Source organism: Nycticebus coucang, chromosome 6 (assembly GCF_027406575.1).
Source record: "Nycticebus coucang isolate mNycCou1 chromosome 6, mNycCou1.pri, whole genome shotgun sequence".
Classification (NCBI taxonomy): Eukaryota; Metazoa; Chordata; class Mammalia; order Primates; family Lorisidae; genus Nycticebus; species Nycticebus coucang.
In genome coordinates, this window is record NC_069785.1 from 9,651,057 (window position 1) to 9,669,874 (window position 18,818).

General features: G+C 38.0%; 1 protein-coding gene across 3 annotated transcripts in view; it reads left to right on the top strand.

Annotated features, from left to right (window-relative positions):
• MDGA2 (MAM domain containing glycosylphosphatidylinositol anchor 2) overlaps nucleotides 1–18,818 on the top strand; it is an 838,509-nt gene that overhangs the window by 638,881 nt on the left and 180,810 nt on the right. The gene's annotated exons all lie outside the window — the stretch shown is intronic.

Below are 18,818 nucleotides of genomic sequence, written 5' to 3' on the forward strand. Positions count from 1 at the left end.
AGCGTTGTCACTGGAGATGATTTTTTGGTGTATTACTCTGTTGATAGCATCTGTTATTTTCTTCTTCTTCTTTTTTTTTTTTTATCTTTTGACACATTATATTTAGGGCTAGCTTTTTTCAAGAAATTATGAAATCATGATTTGGAAGCAACGATTCTCCTTCTGTTGAGATCATCTAACTGTGCATTCTCCTGAGTCCCTGTCAAAATGTTAAACTTGTTTAAAGGATAAACAAGGCTCTTTTTGTATTTTAACTTTGGTATCTAAGAACTTCTTATACTGAGTACTATCTTATTTTAAAGTGACCTAAGCAGTATATTGAATGAACAGAGACATTTGAAAGTTTATTTTTAATTTTAAGAGTTTATTATAAAACACAGTGTCATTAACTGTTTTGTTCCTCTTGCAAGTAGAAGGGAAAATAACCACATTTTAGTTTCACATATTTCTTTTAGAAATATTCAAGCCTGGGGAAAAAAAGAAAACTATCGCTGTAAGATCTATGTTAGAAATGTTCTCACAGACATTAAAAAAGTTGTTTACTTATATACCATTTAGTGGATATAAATTTTCAAATAATTTAAATATCAAAGTCATAGATGACTAAATTTGTCGCTTTGAATCTTGGTCATAAATGAGGAAAAGAAGGGAGGTATCAGGGACATTTAAGGGTAAATTGTCAAGTGACAGATGGTGTTGCTACTTGGCAAGAGTTGTCTTTGATAACAAGAATAAATAAGTCGGTATTTAACAAAAAAAATAAAAATGGTTTTATAAGTACCAGGATGAGCAAACTGGTACTTTTCTCTCTGAAAACTCTAAGAGCATCTTTCCATTTCATGAAGGATTTAAATACTTCTCAGGAGATGACCTTTCCAAAGCAGAAGATGTCTTCCCTATTATCGTTCTGTATCTCAAAGTTCCTATCAAAGTGTGTGACATTTCCACAGAACTTTAAATAGAAATATGACAGGACAGGAAGTACATTAATAATAATAAAAAATGTCTGGCTTAAGTCCCCAATAAAACAAGTTAAATATATTAACATTACTTATTTCATATTGAGGGACCAGATGGTAATCATAAAAAAAGACTGAGTATGAAGCCTAAAGTCGGTGTGAGTGCTGTGATCCTCAGTGAGTATGAAGCCTAAAGTCGGTGTGAGTGCTGTGATCCTCAGTGAGTATGAAGCCTAAAGTCAGTGTGAGTGCTCTGATCCTCAGTGAGTATAAAGCCTAAAGTCGGTGTGAATGCTGTGATGCTTGCTGAGTCTGAAGCCTAAAGTTGGTGTGAGTGCTCTGATCTTCAGTGAGTATAAAGCCTAAAGTCGGTGTGAATGCTGTGATGCTTGCTGAGTCTGAAGCCTAAAGTCGGTGTGAGTGCTGTGATCCTCAGTGAGTATGAAGCCTAAAGTTGGTGTGAGTGCTGTGATCCTCAGTGAGTATGAAGCCTAAAGTCGGTGTGAGTGCTCTGATCCTCAGTGAGTATAAAGCCTAAAGTCGGTGTGAATGCTGTGATGCTTGCTGAGTCTGAAGCCTAAAGTTGGTGTGAGTGCTCTGATCCTCGCTAAGTATGAAGCCTAAACTCAGTGTGAGTGCTGTGATCCTCACTGAGTCTGAAGCCTAAAGTCCATGTGAATGCTGTGATCCTCAATGAGTATGAAGCCTAAAGTCGGTGTGAGTGCTGTGATCCTTGCTGATTATGAAGCCTAAAGTCGGTGTGAGTGCTCTGATCCTCGCTGAGTCTGAAGCCTAAAGTCAGTGTGAGTGCTCTGATTCTTGCAGTCGTAATCCCGTGATCCCATGGGAAGCAATCACCAGTCTCTTTGTCCCGTGTTTCCTGCTCTCTGTTCTGTGAATATGTGTGTGCGTGGTGTGTGTGTGTATGTCAGTTAGATTCCATGTATGAAGACGACGCTTAACCATTTTTACTAAAATTATTCCCCATACTGCTATAAAAAACAAAGTAAACTTTGCCGTATTTTCCAAATAAAATTTATATTTTATTCTGTATCTGTATCTACTATCTTTACTTAAATTATTTTAAATCTTTGAACTTATTTTTTTAATGATATGTTTCAGGGACACCTTTTTTTTTTTTTTTTGGAGACAAAGTCTCACTTTATCACCCTCAGTAGAGTAGAGTGCTATGGCATCACAGCTCACAGCAACCTCCAACTCTTGGGCTTAGGCAAGTCTCCTGCCTCAGCCTCTCAAGTAGCTGGGACTACAGGCGCCTGCCACAATGCCCAGCTATTTTTTGTTGAAATTTAGCCAGGGCCGGGTTTGAACTTGGCTACCCTCAGTATATGGGGCCGGCATCCTACCCACTGAGCCACAGACACCACCCTATTTTTCTTTTAAGGCAGAATGTTACTCTGTAGCCCTTGGTAGAGTGCCTTGGCATCACAGCTCATAGTAACCTCAAACTCTTAGGCTCAAGTGATTCTCTTGCCTCAGCTTCCCAAGTAGTTGGGACTACAGGCACCTGTCACAGTACCTCGCTATTTTTGGAGATCGGGGTCTCACTCTTGCTCAGGCTGGTCTTGAACTCCTGACCTCAAGCAATCCTCCCCCCTCTGGCTTCCAGAGTGTTAAGATTACAGACGTGAGCCACGGCACCCAGCCCAGAGAAACCTTTTTAATGTGTGTTGCATGCAATGATGGACATCAGCAGAACCTCAGAAATAAAAGTAGTAGTAACACTTTTGGAAAATGCTTCACAAACATCAACGGTTTTCTTTACCTGTTACCTGTACCTGCTCACAGTACTTCTCTAAAGCTTTTATTTTTTAAAAGACTATTATTAATTTTCAAGAGGAGAGTAGAGCCTGTAGCATTTTCCAAATCAATTTTGCTACAAAACTTTTTCATTTCTGGTCATTTATTTAAGACGTATTAAATGAACACCTAATTACTAGTAAATAAGCCTGAACAATTCCCACACTCGTGGTAAACTCTTCTTTTATGCAATGACTGTGAGGGAGTAAGAGACTCAATTAAATGCTTCATATATGTTATCTCATTCCATTTTCAAAAGAAACCTATGATTAAGCACGACTATCATCTTCATTTTACAATTGTGGATAAGGAGCCGAAGGGGAATTAAGTTTGCGTATTCCAAGATCAAATGTCTAGCAAGTGATCAAGTTTGGATTTGAACCTGGGAGATCTTAGGGACTCTGTATTATGTGAGGACTGATATTTTATAGTATCCTGTTCTACTTAAAACAAAGCAAATATTTTATCATATATATGAAACTTGGACCTGTAATTTCAGTTTCACTGCATGGATCAGCTGGATGGTAGGAAACTTGTAGCTGGAATTTCAGTTCAACTAAATGGGATGTTGAACTGTTAATATTTCTTCAACTTCTGAGTGATCTGTGATTTTGTGAAATATTTATGATGTACATGGTAGTTTCAGCCACTTACTGCAGCTCAAGTCAGCTAATCACATAGAGCTGATAGAAGGGCAATTGTGTGGTTCTGATAAAGTGCAGTCATGATGGAAGCCATTTGCGAAGAGAAACAATGTATTATTTTGTGATATCTGTCCCTTTTCCTTTCTTGTTGACACAGTTACGCTGGAGTTAACTGCATATGTTTTGAGTAGCTGTTACAACAGACAATTCAAGCTGATGTTGTATTTAGTCTCTCTCATAGTATTAACAGGAAATTTTAGCTGTGATGGAAAAAATTGATTAGTCAATATTGTCAGCTGCCAAGATGAAAACTATGAACTCTGCACCTTATCTTTATATTCACACCTAGTCCATTCTCTAATGATGAAGAATAATCGCTGGGCATGTCTATTTTATTGTCTTCGTAAGTGTGCTTTTATTTTGCTACATCTATCATGTTCTGACATATTTTGAGGAAGTCCCATTTTCCCTCCTCTTCCCTATGAGTATTCCTAACTCATATGGATGTGAGGATGGTGGGAGTTGCTAGTGACAGGGTACGTAGACAGAGCAAGCAGAGGCTTACGGTGGCGCTGGAAGTCAGAGTGTCTGGACAGATACAAAGAAAGAAAAGTAAATCTGGGATAGACAATTCTAAGTGCCATGATGAGCAATCTGCTGTTGGTGTGAAACACTGAAATTTGTGATGGATGTGTTGTAAGTATAACTTGAGAGACGTTAATAGAAATTCATATTATGCCCTGGGTGTGCCTCCTTTCAAATGAAGGGTAGAGTTTACTCTCAGTCCAGGAAGTGCACATGGCTGGTAGCCTTTTACAGTGTTTGCCTCTAATCTGCGAACACAGATATTCCGTGTTACGTTGTGTGTGGGACTGTTTTCCAAGTTCCTGGTTGAGAAGCACTTGGAAATCACATTCTGAAGCGATTTATTCTGAAATAGGCCTCACTCCAGTGCAGAATCATTCCAGAACATAGAAGCCAGTTGTCCCTGAGCACAGATAGGGAACTGACAGCTTCCTCGGGCGAGACGCGCCGCTCCCCCTGGCCTCCCTCCAGGTGGGGCATCCTTGCTGGTGTGTAGGAAGGATGCGCCTGCCTGCTCACTTCCTGAGCACGTGGTTTGCTGAGTCCTCCTAACACTCTTTACCTTCCTGACCATCCTGCGCCTATGTTGGGGTGGCGCTGCGCTGTGGGGTCCCCAGGGACGCACCGCATCAGTTTCTGCAGGCAGCGCAGCAGACCTGGCCTCTGCTTCTCTGGTTTCCACTTTTCTTAAGCTGCTTCTATTCAAATTAGACTCTGTAGCAACAGCCGTCTCAGTTGCAGAGTTAGAATATTGATCCTCTTACTTTCCCCCCTCCTTTTCCAATCTGTTCTATAAGGTAAACGTGAGTTCTTTGTAACTCTACTTGTTTTTATTGGACCTTAGTTTTCTATTTCCATTCTTTATAATTTATGAAATAATCAACATGATTGTCCTGTTATGAATCTGAGGGTGCAATTAAGAACCTTTACAAACAGATGAAGAAACTGTAACCCTTTTCCCGTATTCCTGTATTTCCAGGTGACGCCGTCTTAAGAAGCCATGTTCACCATGACAGGAGTAAGGATACGTGACATTTAGTGGGGATTCGAAATGAGTTCTTTCTTGAAGGAAGTTAGTAAAAACCACTTACGACTGACGTTCCTAAGCCAGCCTAACACCTACTGTATGATAGAACCATAGCTTGCTCATGGCACTTTCAAGAATTATTACCATATACACTTTTTTACGCTTGTGTGGACCTGTGCCTCCACTTTCCCTTCTAACGCTTGCGCTGGCACTGGCCTCATGCCAGCATTATACTTTGCACTGGAGATTGGGGAGTGAAGATTATAAAAAAAAAAAAAGAGAAGAAGAATAAAGGAGATTGAAAGTTGTGAAACAGGAAGTAAGAGTGGGATGAAGAGCAGGAGAGGGTCAAGGAGGCGGCTGGATGGGGGTGTAGGGCGACGGGTCTGACAAAGTGGCCAGGTTAGAGAGCAGGTGTCTCTCTAGTGGTGAACTTCTCAGTTTTCCCTCCCTGATCTTCATAGGGATGATCTTCTTATGTTTCCATGATAATGGTCAGTGGAAGGAAGATAAAGGAGAAACCGAGTGCTTCTGTAAGTGATTACAAAGAGTGCAGGTATTCAAATGAACAAGTTTGTGGATTTGAGATATTGGAATTGTCAGCGTGCAGCCCTGAGGTACTTGGTACCTCTTTGATGCCAATTTATGTTTTAATTCTTAGTTTTAAACTGTTCTGTATTCTGTTTTTTTAACAATTTGTTTTGAGAAAATATGATTTTTCTTTGATCATGCTTATAATAACCTAATTCCATCTATGTTATAAACTCTTAATAATTGCCTTCTTGGTGACTGTAATGCTGGGTTGATGCTATTTTGCTTTTCTACAAAGGTCCTTGGGATATACTTTCAGTTAGATATTTTCAGAACTGGGGGAATGTTCGTAGAGTCTTCAAGAAATCCACTAGGTGGTTTATTGAATAGATTCATCCTGATTTCAACTGGTAGAGACCTTTGTCTCAGGCTTTTTTTCTTACCCATATCCATGGCTTATCCTTAGTATCCTAAATCATTGCAGCATAATTATAGACGGAATTATAAGGCACGCACACACATGCACACACACACACCCCTGGTGTGTGCTCCGTCCTAATACTTCATTACTTTCTAGATATATATGTTTCCTTGTATCACCTTATTGGATACAGTGGTTTATCGTTAAGGAGGCTGTCCTTTTTTAGAGGCCCTAGCGGTGCTATATGACTGTATTTTACTTTACACAGTCCAGGTTAAGTTGCCTAGAACATGTAGGAACTTAGTAAATTTTCCCATTATCCATTTCCCTTGATTATTAGGGAGGTTTCCTCCTGAGTCTTATGAATATTTAGGAACTCAATGAAACAAAAATTTCTAATACACTAGTGTTTCTCCTTAAGATGATTTTCTCTGTTCAGATCACCATAGTAAATTACTTCGCACCTTGTCACTCTGGTGAGTCCCGTGTTGCTGTGTCTATACTCTGGAATACTCAGAACATAGGCCTTATGCCCCCATGCATAAAGGAGAGAATGTTTGTTAAACCAATCTAGGGTTCCTGACAAACAGCATCTCTTCTGGGTATCATGAATAAATCGTGGATAGCAAGATTTTTTTACCTTAGACATTTGTGTGTCCATTTCTGTAATATCTTGGCAGGGTCGAAATGTCACAATAACACCTTTGTGGCTTGTACCTGTAGTAATTAAGAGGACTCACTCATTATAGAGACTACCAAACTAGTAATGAAACATCCCATCTTTATCCCAAAGATTTGCCTTGAGTGTATTAGTACTCCAATTGCTCAGCAGAGAAAACGGTCATTTGAAAATAAGTTTTTTGTTAATACATTTCTGGAAATAAATTGAGTTAAATACAGATTCCATATCAGGTATCTGAGTGCTTCACTATCAAGAGCTACTACTACAGATAAGTAGATAGATGCTACGTACGTAGATATATATGCAGACACACCTAACTGGGACAGCTTTGTAAGTGTCACAGTGAGGGATTAAACTAAGGCCATCTTAAGTAAATGAGAAAAGTCGCCTTTGTGTGTCATAAAGTCCTTCTCTCAGAATGCACTGAGAAAGCAATAAGCCTTCTTAACCAAGCATTCTAAGTAATCTGATAGAAAATCAGACCTACCTGACAGGTCGTGCTAAGAAGTATAGTATAAGCTAGTCACTTCACTGAGTTCAGTTATTAAATCAGTCCTTGATAATCACATATACCCAACCACTGATGTTATGGGACAAATAATTTGCCAGTGTGTTTATCAGACAACTAAGACAGCATACCAAACACCTACTTGTGTCTTGTGGGTAGAAGATTTCTGTTGAATCTTTAATTTTCTCCCTTGGAAATTTCCTACATAGCCTTTTTCAGACTATTTGCTGGACCTGAAATCTAGCAAAGTTAATTATGAATTTAATTAGTCTGTGGATGAGAATCAGAAAGGAGATCTAACATCAATATTTTACTTTCAGGATAAATAGTTGGGATATTCCGAGATCACTGTGACAGATGCCTAGGCTATCAGCCTTCGATACTATGTTTCCATTTGATGGGGTCATTAGCATTGAACACAGCACCCCGGGGCTGTACAATTAAAGGGAGCAGCTTCACCTCAGAAAGAATCCCCAAAGAGGCTTTGTTGGTACAAATAACAAAGACACAGAAGTAGAGGGAGCTGGTAAAACATCCTGCATGGAGGGCTCCTATGTCCATGTGTGCCTGATGTGACACTGTTCTCGAACAGAGAACAATTGACATCTCTGTGTGGTCTGTTATTTTGTGTCTGTGCTTAGTGCCAACACCATTAAAGTAAAAACAGTGGTCTGAGAGCACAATCGATCGTGTGGATCCTGTTTCAGTAAGCTTCCTCAGGCTGCCAAGGCTAACAAAATATAAAACTAGCTCATTATACCCCATAATTGCTTTAATGTACACAGCTATGATTTAATAAAAAAAAATATAGTGACACTTTTTATTAGGCAAAGATAATACTCAGCATGATTGACTCTTGATGAATCACATTTATGGCACAGCCCAGGAAACCTCAGAGGGACACTTTTCCAGGAAAGTGCAGAAAATTGCAGATAGCTATTGGTGACTATTGACAAATGACGGACAGCAGTGTCAACACAGGAAGATGAGTTGATGACAGCTGTGATTCTTACACCCACTATCTCCCTTTTCGCTTGATTGCCACATCACTGACATTATGGAAGTTCCACAAAGGTGTTCTTTGACTTTGCTGTGTGTTCTTTTCATGTTCAATATAGGGTGGCCATAAAGTTCATGTGCAGTTTTAAATTGTACACGATTTTAAATTGCACATGAACTTATGGCTACACTATATGTTACCACCTCAGTTGCTCAAGTCACTGACAGCCAGCTCTATTGGCGCCATTCAACCAAATGTTTGTTTAGTTGTTGGGATAAGCACCAAGCTTCATTGCTTAACTTAGAGAGTAGATTTTTCGACTGTGGCCTAGATTCTTTTTAAGGCCATAATATCCTTGTTGCCAAAACATGCATTTTAGGAAGAAGTAAGTCAAGTAGGAGATAAGTGTGCCCTCCAGAAAACTGATCTTTCTCCAAAAATGTCTCAGTATAAATCATTGTAAGGTATACTTACAAGCATTAAAAATAAGTAAAACATTTTTCAGACCTTAAACTGAAGAAAAGAATCCAGCAGCATCCTTGGTATACCTAAAAAGTTAAGCAGATGATTACATAGGCATGTATATTCCTCGAGGGTCCTTCAATTCTTTCAATGAACTTCTGTTGAGAAATACTTGTCTTTAAGGAACTAGACTGATTCCTCAAATGAATAAAGTCCATTAGTAGAAAACAATTTTGATAAATTGGTTATTCCTGGTCATAGTATTATTTTACATTTTTATTACTTCTTTCTAACCAATTCCATGTATTATTTCATTTAATCTTCATAAGAATTTACTGATAAACACAAAAGAAGTCTATACCCAAGATTCACCAAATACAAACCAGGAAACCGAATCCAAGGTGGGTCAGTGGCTCGGTCCCAGTCACCCAAGTTATCAGCGTTACCAGCAGCAAAGACTCCTGGGTCCTGACCTGCACCTCGAGTCTCATCTTGCTTTACAATTCCTCAGAAGCCCTAAAGGAGAAATGAATATGAAAAATAAAATGCGCTACTAAAAATGTAAAGAATACTAGTTAAAAAAATATTTTGAGGGAAATTCAGAAAATACCTACTTAAGAGATTTTAGGATGAACTATAATTTAGAAAGACCTTTACTTGGGCTTAGCTGACGTTGGGTCAGTGTCAGCAAAAGTAGGTTCTAAACCTGAAAGAGCAAAATGGGAACTTGAGTTGTATATTAACTCTGTATTTTTGCTAACAAAAAATCGGAACATGGAAGTAATGGCTAATTTTTTTTCAAGTTGGCAATTGCAACTATTTATTTATCACAGTATTTTAATATGGTTGCCAGAGCAGATCTAGTTCAATAGCTGAGGACAAGCTATAATATTATAAATCCACTGTGTGAGATTTTAACTGATGAATTGATGAGTCAAGTAGTAGGTATTTGAGGGAAATGTGACAGGGACCCCTGGACAAGTTCCACTGGAAACCGCGGTCCTGATCTGGGTGTAGTGGCATCGATTTACCAGTGAGAGATGAGCGAGTGGGAAGCATTTATTTTCTATGTGGACATGTTCCAAGTGCTTTGATTATATTTTTCATATACAGGGTGTCCATGAAGTTCACTATTTTAAATTGCACATGAACTTTATAGACACTCTTGTACATTGCATGTTTAGTACATAGGAACAAATCTATTCAATGTTATTAAAGAAGACAGTGCATATGTTGTACTGTTTGACCGTTAGAATATATGCTAAATAATTTCCTTAAGATATAACAAATGAAGAAGCCAATTTTAAAGTATAGAAGGACGTATTAATTTAAGTGTTTTCTGTATATGAGTGTTCCTAGTAATTTTTTATCAGCGAGTTTATCTTTGTTAAAACACAAAAGAGCAAATGATAACCATGTGATTGCTGTATTTGACATGACAGTTTTATAGCCACTGGAATTATAATCATTTTGGTTGTGTTTTCTTACATCGCTTTGGTTTGTTTTCTGTGTGTGTGCATATAGTTCATAAAGAATGACTTCAATCCTCAAAGAAAAAAATAACTAATGTATATTCTTAATATAAAAACACTCTTTGAAAGAACTCATAGCCATGAGTAAAAATGGAACCCAAGCAGGCTCTACTTGTCCGGCATTTTGGGTGGTGGAGTCCATTTCTTAAATTCCTACAACTGAGAGCAAAGCAGCAACAACCAATTGTCATAGTTTCGCCAGCAAGATTTTCAAGGATGATTCTTTTGCCTTATCTTATTTCCCTAATTTTTATGATTGTAGAAAAAAAAAAGCCTTGATTTCTGAAGAGTTCTGCACCTACTAACTTTGTGGTCAATCATGTAATAACTTACTTTTTATATGCATCTGACCACGCTACTCAGCTTTACGATTTTTTGTTGAAAGTTGGACATTTGAATTTAGTAATATGGCAACTCTGTAAATCAAATTATCCCCTCCCTCAGAGTTTGGCACTCATTATTATTTTGCGTGTGCGCGCGCTGTGTGTGTGTTATTACTGTTGGCCACTCCTGTGCCAATTCTCAACCTGAGTGTCACCCAAGATCTTCCTAGGTCTCTTCTGAATGGTACCTTTCCCTGAAGGTGTGTGGTCACTTTCTAACTTTCTCCATACATGCAGGTGCTTCTAGCAGCCTTGTCTTTAACGTCTGGCTCCCTAAAAAAAGAGGAAAAGAAAATAATGAAGGGGTAGAGTGGAAGCCTGTTCTTTAACCCTTTGGAAGTCACTTTAGCTAGCAGAGAAGGGGCTTGAAACAACTGGGAGCCATGCAGTAACAGTGACCCCGCTTCTGCACTCCTCTGTGGCCAGAAGCAGCAATCAGTAAGCAGAGCACAGATCCCAATATTTGGAGAGCAGGGTCTTTTTGCTTGCCTTGGCTACCATAGACGGCACGGGCTGCTTTAGAAACATGTGGGCAGCTGCCTGCCAAGGGCCTGGGAGTGGGGCACATGTGGCTACTACTGTCTATGCTAATTGCTGAAATTGGCCAACATTAACTGTAATTGACTGTCCAAGCCTTCCCCTGGAAGTTGCAAGCCTTCAATCAATGCTAGAATTACAACACACAGTAGTTACATCAGACAGGTTTTGAAAGCGTGAATGTCTAGGTGAGGAGAGAGCCGCGAGGTGCTTCGTACTCCAACGTGTTCCCGGAATCCTCCGTCTGCATCCACAATCTTAATCTCTTCTCCCCTCCTGTCTTTATCAGCCCCAAGGAACAGTTCAGCCTCTCTTTGCTATGCCTCGCCTCTCGCACTCCTCATAGTGCCGGAGTTCTACTCCACGGAGCACTGCCCTTTTCTTGTTTCCTTTCTCTTGGCCCAACTACGCTTACCTAAAACATTTCCTCTAGCTCCGCCTTCTCTAACTTCACTTTCTTATCCCCAAGGGCTCATCTTGTTTTTCTAAAGAACCCCAAGAGGAACTGTGTGGGCTAGAAGCAGCCCCGGTTCACATTTATAAAAACACAAGTCCTATTCCTGCATCTTGAGATTGTTCACCTTATGTATCTAAGTCACCACAAAATTTTACAAGCCTTATTTTAATTTATCCAAAATTTAATTTTCTGTGTCAGAACCACACCTTTTTAATAGACTTTCTTGATTCATTTTTAATATCATTGCCAACTGTGCATTCTTTTGGGAAATACTTCTCACAAGAAAATCATCATCTCCTGAACATAAAACTGAATACAAAATTTATGCTCTTCTTTCAACTTTTCAAGAATTAATTCTGTGATCACTGGTAAGCTCCTATTGCTGTTGAATGTATATTTGCCCACTGTTATGTGTATTTATCTTCTGTTGTATAAGAGTGTGAATTAGATGGTGTCCCTAGTTTGGTTAGTCTCAAGGCCTATCCTAAGTTGATGCTTAAAATAATCATTCTGTTTTCATTTCTGTTTAACCGGAACTAATTGTAACACTGGAATTTTACAGCATGAATGAATTTCCCAAACTCAAGGATGGTTACATGACATCATAGTCTATAGGCAGAATTAAAAACTTATTGTAAAATGTATTCTGTTATATTTCATTTTCTCTGTGTTGTAAATCAAACATGAGCACAAATTATGGATCTTCCCAGTTCATTTTCTGAGATGGTGGTTCTGCTTAATTGGGCTTTTTGGTTCAGAGTTAATTAAGAGGACAATTTTATTGAACTGATGCTTGCTATTTATAAAGTTTCTGAAATATTCCTTACCTTGATGAATATAAAAGACGGAAGGGGTTGAGGCTTTGAAGGTTGCTTTCTTCCAGCCCTTCTGCTCCCTCACTAAGTGCTACATCTCAGATCTTGAGCATGATATCTCAATCATCAAAAATCATTATTTTCATCAAAATGAAAAAACTTTTTCATTTTCTCGAAAGAGTTTTTTTCAGGACAGAAGATCTTAATTGTAATGAAGTCCGGCTTATAAATTATATCTGTCACAGATCATGCCTTTGTTTCACCCAGAAAGACATCACCAACCCCAAGGTCAACCAGTGTTTCTCCCACATCCTTTCTACTTGTATGGTTTGGGGTGCTGATGTCACTTGACTTGAATACAGTCTGTTACCTGAAATGTGTGGGTTGCTTGAGAATGTGCCTTCTCAGATTGACTTTTCTTCTCTGTAAAAGTCAGTAAAATGGAGATAAATATAATACTTTGCAAAGTTGTAAAGATTAAATGTGGTAATAAGTATGTGAAATGTGCTAGCACAGTCATGCTAACTAGATTAGCCTTAAAAATCTTAGCATTTTATTTTATTTTACTTTATTTTATTTCATTTGGTTTGTTTGTTGGTTTGTGAGATAGAGTCTCACTCTGTCACCTAGGCTAGAGTGCAGTGGCATCAGCCTAGCTCACAGCAATCCCTAATCGCTGGGTTCAAGCCATCCTCCTGCCTCAGCCTCCAGAGTAGCTGGGACTACAGGCACCTGCCCTGATGCCCAGCTCATTTTCACTATTTTTACTAGAGACAGGGTCTCATCCTTGCTCAGGCTGGTCTTAAACTCCTGAGCTCAGGCAATCCACCCACCTAGGCCTCCCAGAATGCTAGAATTATAAGCATGAATTATGCCTAGCTTTTTTCTTTTTCCAATTTTTTAATTTTATTATATTAGCTAGATCCCACATACTTTCCAGTATCTTTTCCAAGTACATCAGTTTTCATGTCCTTCTCTACTGAGAAAATTTGACCTATTTTAAACCTTCTGGCACCAAATACCTGGTGTGTTTTCCACATCAATTTTTCAATTCTTCTACGTCAATTGGTGTTTAACAATTCAGTTCAGATCCCACAATACCTGCCCCAAATTATCACAGGTTCCACAAGTTAAAGGACTCAGTCTTGCACGTTGGTCCCCATTTCAGATGTCAAATCCCAGGCTGCCACTCAGACTTCTAACCTACCAGTTACAGATACAGAGGTTCCCATGACAACTCCTTCTACCTCAGATTTGATAACTTACCAGAAAAACTCACAGAACATAAGAAAACCTTGAAATTACATTTCCTGGTTTATTATACAGTATCCTTCACTTTCCCCAGTTTCAGTTACTCAGTTGCAACTGTGGGCCAGAAATATTACAGTTTTTTGAGAAACCACATTTTGTGTGACTCATTTTTTAGAATATTTTATATTTAATTAATTAAGGGCACTTATGTATATTTACTTATACATACTTATGTATATATACATTTACTTGTCATACTTATGTATATTTATGGAGTATGTGTGATGTTTTAATCACTACACATGGAATGTATCTAATTTATAAATGAAACTTTATCATAGGTACATGTATATAGGACAAAACATAGCATGGAGAGAGTTCAGTAATATTTCCAAGCTGTGGCTTCCACTGGGGCTTGTGGACTGTATCCCCCATGGATAACAGGATGGGGGGGTTACTGTAAAGGATGCAACTCAGGAGCAGCCAAACCAGGAGAGGCTGGTAGAGCGTGTATGGGGGGGTGCTGACCTCCCATGTCCCCTATGGACAACATGTAACCCTCCATGTGTTCCTGGGGAGATTTTCCTGCAGTAATTGTAGCAGTTTAACTCGTTTTGTTGTAGAATGGCATAATTTAATTCACTGACTTAATACTCCACCTCCTAGATTTTCTCCTGTAAATACTGGATTTGTTAATGGTAAAGAGCAAAATTTTCCCAGCTTCCTTTAATCCTAGAGAAGAGCAGAAGACAGTGTTTTACCCAGCCATCTTTTAACTTGGGAAGAAATGGCTTTAGGAAAAATGACACTGTAATGTATGCATATTTAGCTGTGCTCCTCTTGGGATTAAATTGGGATCATTCCTACAAGAAACACTCGCAAGAAGCAGGGATTCTCTTCCTTTCGCTATGACTGAGCATCTGTAACACATGCAGAATGTCTATGGTCCCAACTACCTCAACAATTTAAAAATATGTTATATTAATATTTTTAATATTAGTTTTAAAAATTTTATTATGGGTGGTGCCTGTGGCTCAAGGAGTAGGGCGCCAGTCCCATATGCCGGAGGTGGCAGGATCAAACCTAGCCCCGGCCAAAAAAAAAAATAAATAAAAATTTTATTATGTATGTAAACATCTTTTTTTATTTTTAAAATCAAAGGTACTGTTTTGCCTACTAGTGCTCACTGGTGATTGTTTTCAAGAAACAAAAGCAAATTGAACATACAGAATGTCAAAAATAGCATATGAACTAATTTTTGATAACCTTATTAAGGAATATACAGTACTAACACATTTTTCCTATAATCTGAGGTTTTCATGCACTATTTTTTTTTCAAATAATAAGATAGACATCTCTATATGGACTTAAACATTAGAACTACCCCCTGTTTGGAAATCTTCCCAGACATTTTGAATCAGTAGGTACAAGAGAAGAAAATGCTAAACTCAGAATTATTTTAAGCATGTGTTTTAATGGATTTATGCTTATTGAATTTTTAATTACTTTTAAAGTTTACACTTTTACCTCCAGAAAACTAATACCTTGTTTACATACACTCATATATATTCTGGTATTTCTTAGCTGGGTGATTTTGCTTAATTTCTCTGTTGTTCATTCTCTTCTTCTATTAAAAAAAGTTAATTATCCTGAAAAGATAACTAGATGAATATCTTCACACAATATCTAGCACTAAATATTCAACGTCAACAAGAATAATTTTATTTGTATCTTCAGAGTCATCACCCTTCAATATATATGTGGTGAGATATTCTGACAATAGACTTCTCAACCAGTTATTTTAATATAAATGAACAAAATCTGTATAATATAAAAATGAACCACACAGAAAATTTACATATTAAAACTACACTATTGAAATTTTAAAAAGACAATGAATGTTTAGCATATTAAGCAAAATTGAAGACATAATTAATGACTGAATCAGATCAGAAGAATGTATTTATAATGTAGTACAGAAAAACAGCAAAAACTTCCAGAAAGTCTGAAAGACAGGTTGAAAGACATGGAAGACAGAATGAAAAGTATTATCAAGTAAGGATGTAGAGAAGGGAACAGAGACATTGTTCGATGAGCCTATGATAAGAATTTCCCCAAATTTCCCAAGATAAAAGACACAAAATTTAAATCAACAAATATAAGAAGCTCAGCAAATATCAAACCTATAAGTAAAAAGACTCCCATACTTAAAAACATATTGAAGCCGTAGAAAATTAAAAACAAAAAGATTTTGAAAGTAGGTGGAGGAAAAAAAGGCATTCGCTTCACAATGTGAGACTTTGAGCTGACCTTTCTACACTGACAATGGCCATCTGAAGACAGAGGAATTATGTAATGATGTACTTAAAATAAAAAACTACCACCTTATAACTGTATGTACAAAAAAATCTTTTAATAATGAGGATAAAATGTATATTTATTTATTTATTAACTTTGATACACTTATTTACTTTCCCACATCATTATTCATGGATTACTGTCCTATGATTATGAATGGCTAAGTCTTATATCTCCCCAGGAAAACACAGCATTACCAAGTGACTATGGCATCCTATGGAGAATTTTAATCTTTGGTCATAGGGTTAAGAGCTCTTGGTTTGCAGCTCTATAAGCTAAAATGCATTTTTTAGAAAATAACTGTCAGAGAGTTCACTAAAAATATATGGAGAGAATTCCAAACAAAGAGTTTAAATACAAGGAAAGTGATCACTGGTGGAAAGTTTATAAGGAAAGAAGAAATGATGTGTAAGTAACCTAACATATATCAATGTTTTTTAAAATAGTGCAGGTATGAAATGATAATATGTAATAAATTTCTTTTAAATACATGTTAGGATGAGAATAAAATGAGTAAATTTTTCTTGGATGGGTGTTTTGTTCAATAAGGTGAGGGTATTGATCAATGTTTTTGGATAACTTGAGTGCACATGTTGCAAACTTTATGACAATCAAAATAATAGAAACCGTGAGTAAATACTCGACCAGCAATAAGAAAATGGTTGGAATAATAATGTAATACATCAATATGAAAGAATAGAAAACAAATAGAAAGTACAAAATAAGAAGGTATAGTAAATGTATTCCAAAATGAAATGAAATAGAATTATAAAATAAGTAGTTGCGGTAATGTGAATGAATAAAGTACTGTGTGCTCTGAGTTAAATAATAAGTTTGTCAGATTCTTGAAAAATTAGAACATAAGCACATGCTATTGAAAAGAGATGCTTGTAAAATAAAGGATACTAAAATGTAAGAATAAAAGAATGGAAAAATTCAGCATGCAAATACTAAATGAATGCCAGTATAGTTATAATAATAGTACATGAAACAGATTTTTAAAAAATAAGCCATAAACTAGTGGTAAAAGATATTAGTTTATGGTGATGAAAACTTTAATTTATGAACAACATAAAGCAATTTTAAATTGATATATATTTAGTATTGGTAGCATAGACTCAAATTAGCTGAAGCAAAAAGGAGGTAGGACTATAAGAAGAGTTAAAAAAACTAAGCCACTTTTAGGAAGGTTTCATAGACTCTCCTAAATTAATCCAACTAGAATAAGTAGGGAAAAAGATAAATAAAGGAAGAACCATATGGACAATGAGGGCACCTCAACTATTAGACTTGACACATGTCATGCTCCCAAACTCTAGAGTCTTCCTTCTTCACAAACACACACAGGACAGAAATCTGTCGTGTGTCCCATACAGCAGTGTCAGCTCGTTCAAGAGATTAAAATCTATCATGTGTCCCATACGGCAAGTGTCAGCTCATTCAGGGGATTAAAAACACATGGATTGGGCGGCGCCTGTGGCTCAGTGAGTAGGGCGCCAGCCCCATATGCCGAGGGTGGCGGGTTCAAACCCAGCCCCGGCCAAACTGCAACCAAAAAATAGCCGGGCGTTGTGGCGGGCGCTTGTAGTCCCAGCTGCTCGGGAGGCTGAGGCAAGAGAATCGCGTAAGCCCAAGAGTTAAGAGGTTGCTGTGAGCCGTGTGACGCCACGGCACTCTACCCGAGGGCGGTACAGTGAGACTCTGTCTCTACAAAAAAAAAAAAAAAAAAAAAAAAAAAAAACACATGGATTATTTTCTCAGATCATAATCTAGTTAAGCAAAACATCAAAAGCAAAAAGATAATAAAACATAGCCCATATGTTTTGTAATGAAGAAACACTTTGCTACCAGGTACGTGATTCTCCGGTGCACAAAATCACAACTTGTCCATCGTTATCTGCGCCCTTCCCTAAGGCATCATTGCTGGTCCTGCTGACCTCACCTTTGGTCAGTCTTTTGTCAATGATGTCATTTTATTCTATAACTTGTGTCTTTACTCTGTGCTTTATGTGTCTCCTACCTGTTACAAAAATTAATTTAAACATATAAATTCTTTATTTAAAATTTTAAAAAGACCTCCCACATATTATCAGGGTTAAATTCAAACTCCACAGCATGACAGTTAAGTATCTATGAATGGAGTCTCTGCCTCTCCTTCATCTTACTTCCTTTTTACCCCAAGCCCTCAGGGGCTCTTGTTCATCAGTATACTAACCCAGTATGCTAACCCCTATGCTAACACAGTATGCTAACCCAGTATGCTAACCCATTATACTAACCCAGTATGCTAACCCAGTATGCTAACTCAGTACACTAAACCCAGTATACTAACCCAGTACAGTAACCCAGTATGCTAACCCCATAGGCTAACCCATCTGTGTTTCTCTGAACACTTTCTCCTCTCCAGCTTCACCTTACCTTTGCATATACCTGGCATTCTCCCTGGAATCCTCTCTCTGACTGCATACCCTCTGACCATCTCCTGGAATACACAGCTCAAGTGTGACCTTTCTTGAGATGCCTCGTCTATTCAGTCCTCACACTGTCACTCTCTTCTGTTTATTGCTGCCCTGAAATTATTTATCATGCTTCAGTTTTGTAATTTAGCTTTTTTTTTTTTTTTTTTGGTAGAGACAGAGTCTCACTTTATGGCCCTCGGTAGAGTACCAGGGCATCACACAGCTCACAGCAACCTCCAACTCCTGGGCTTAAGCAATTCTCTTGCCTCAGCCTCCCGAGTAGCTGGGACTACAGGCGCCCGCCACAACGCCCAGCTATTTTTCAGTTGCAGTTCAGTCAGGGCCAGGTTTGAACCCGCCACCCTCGGTATATGGGGCCGGCACCT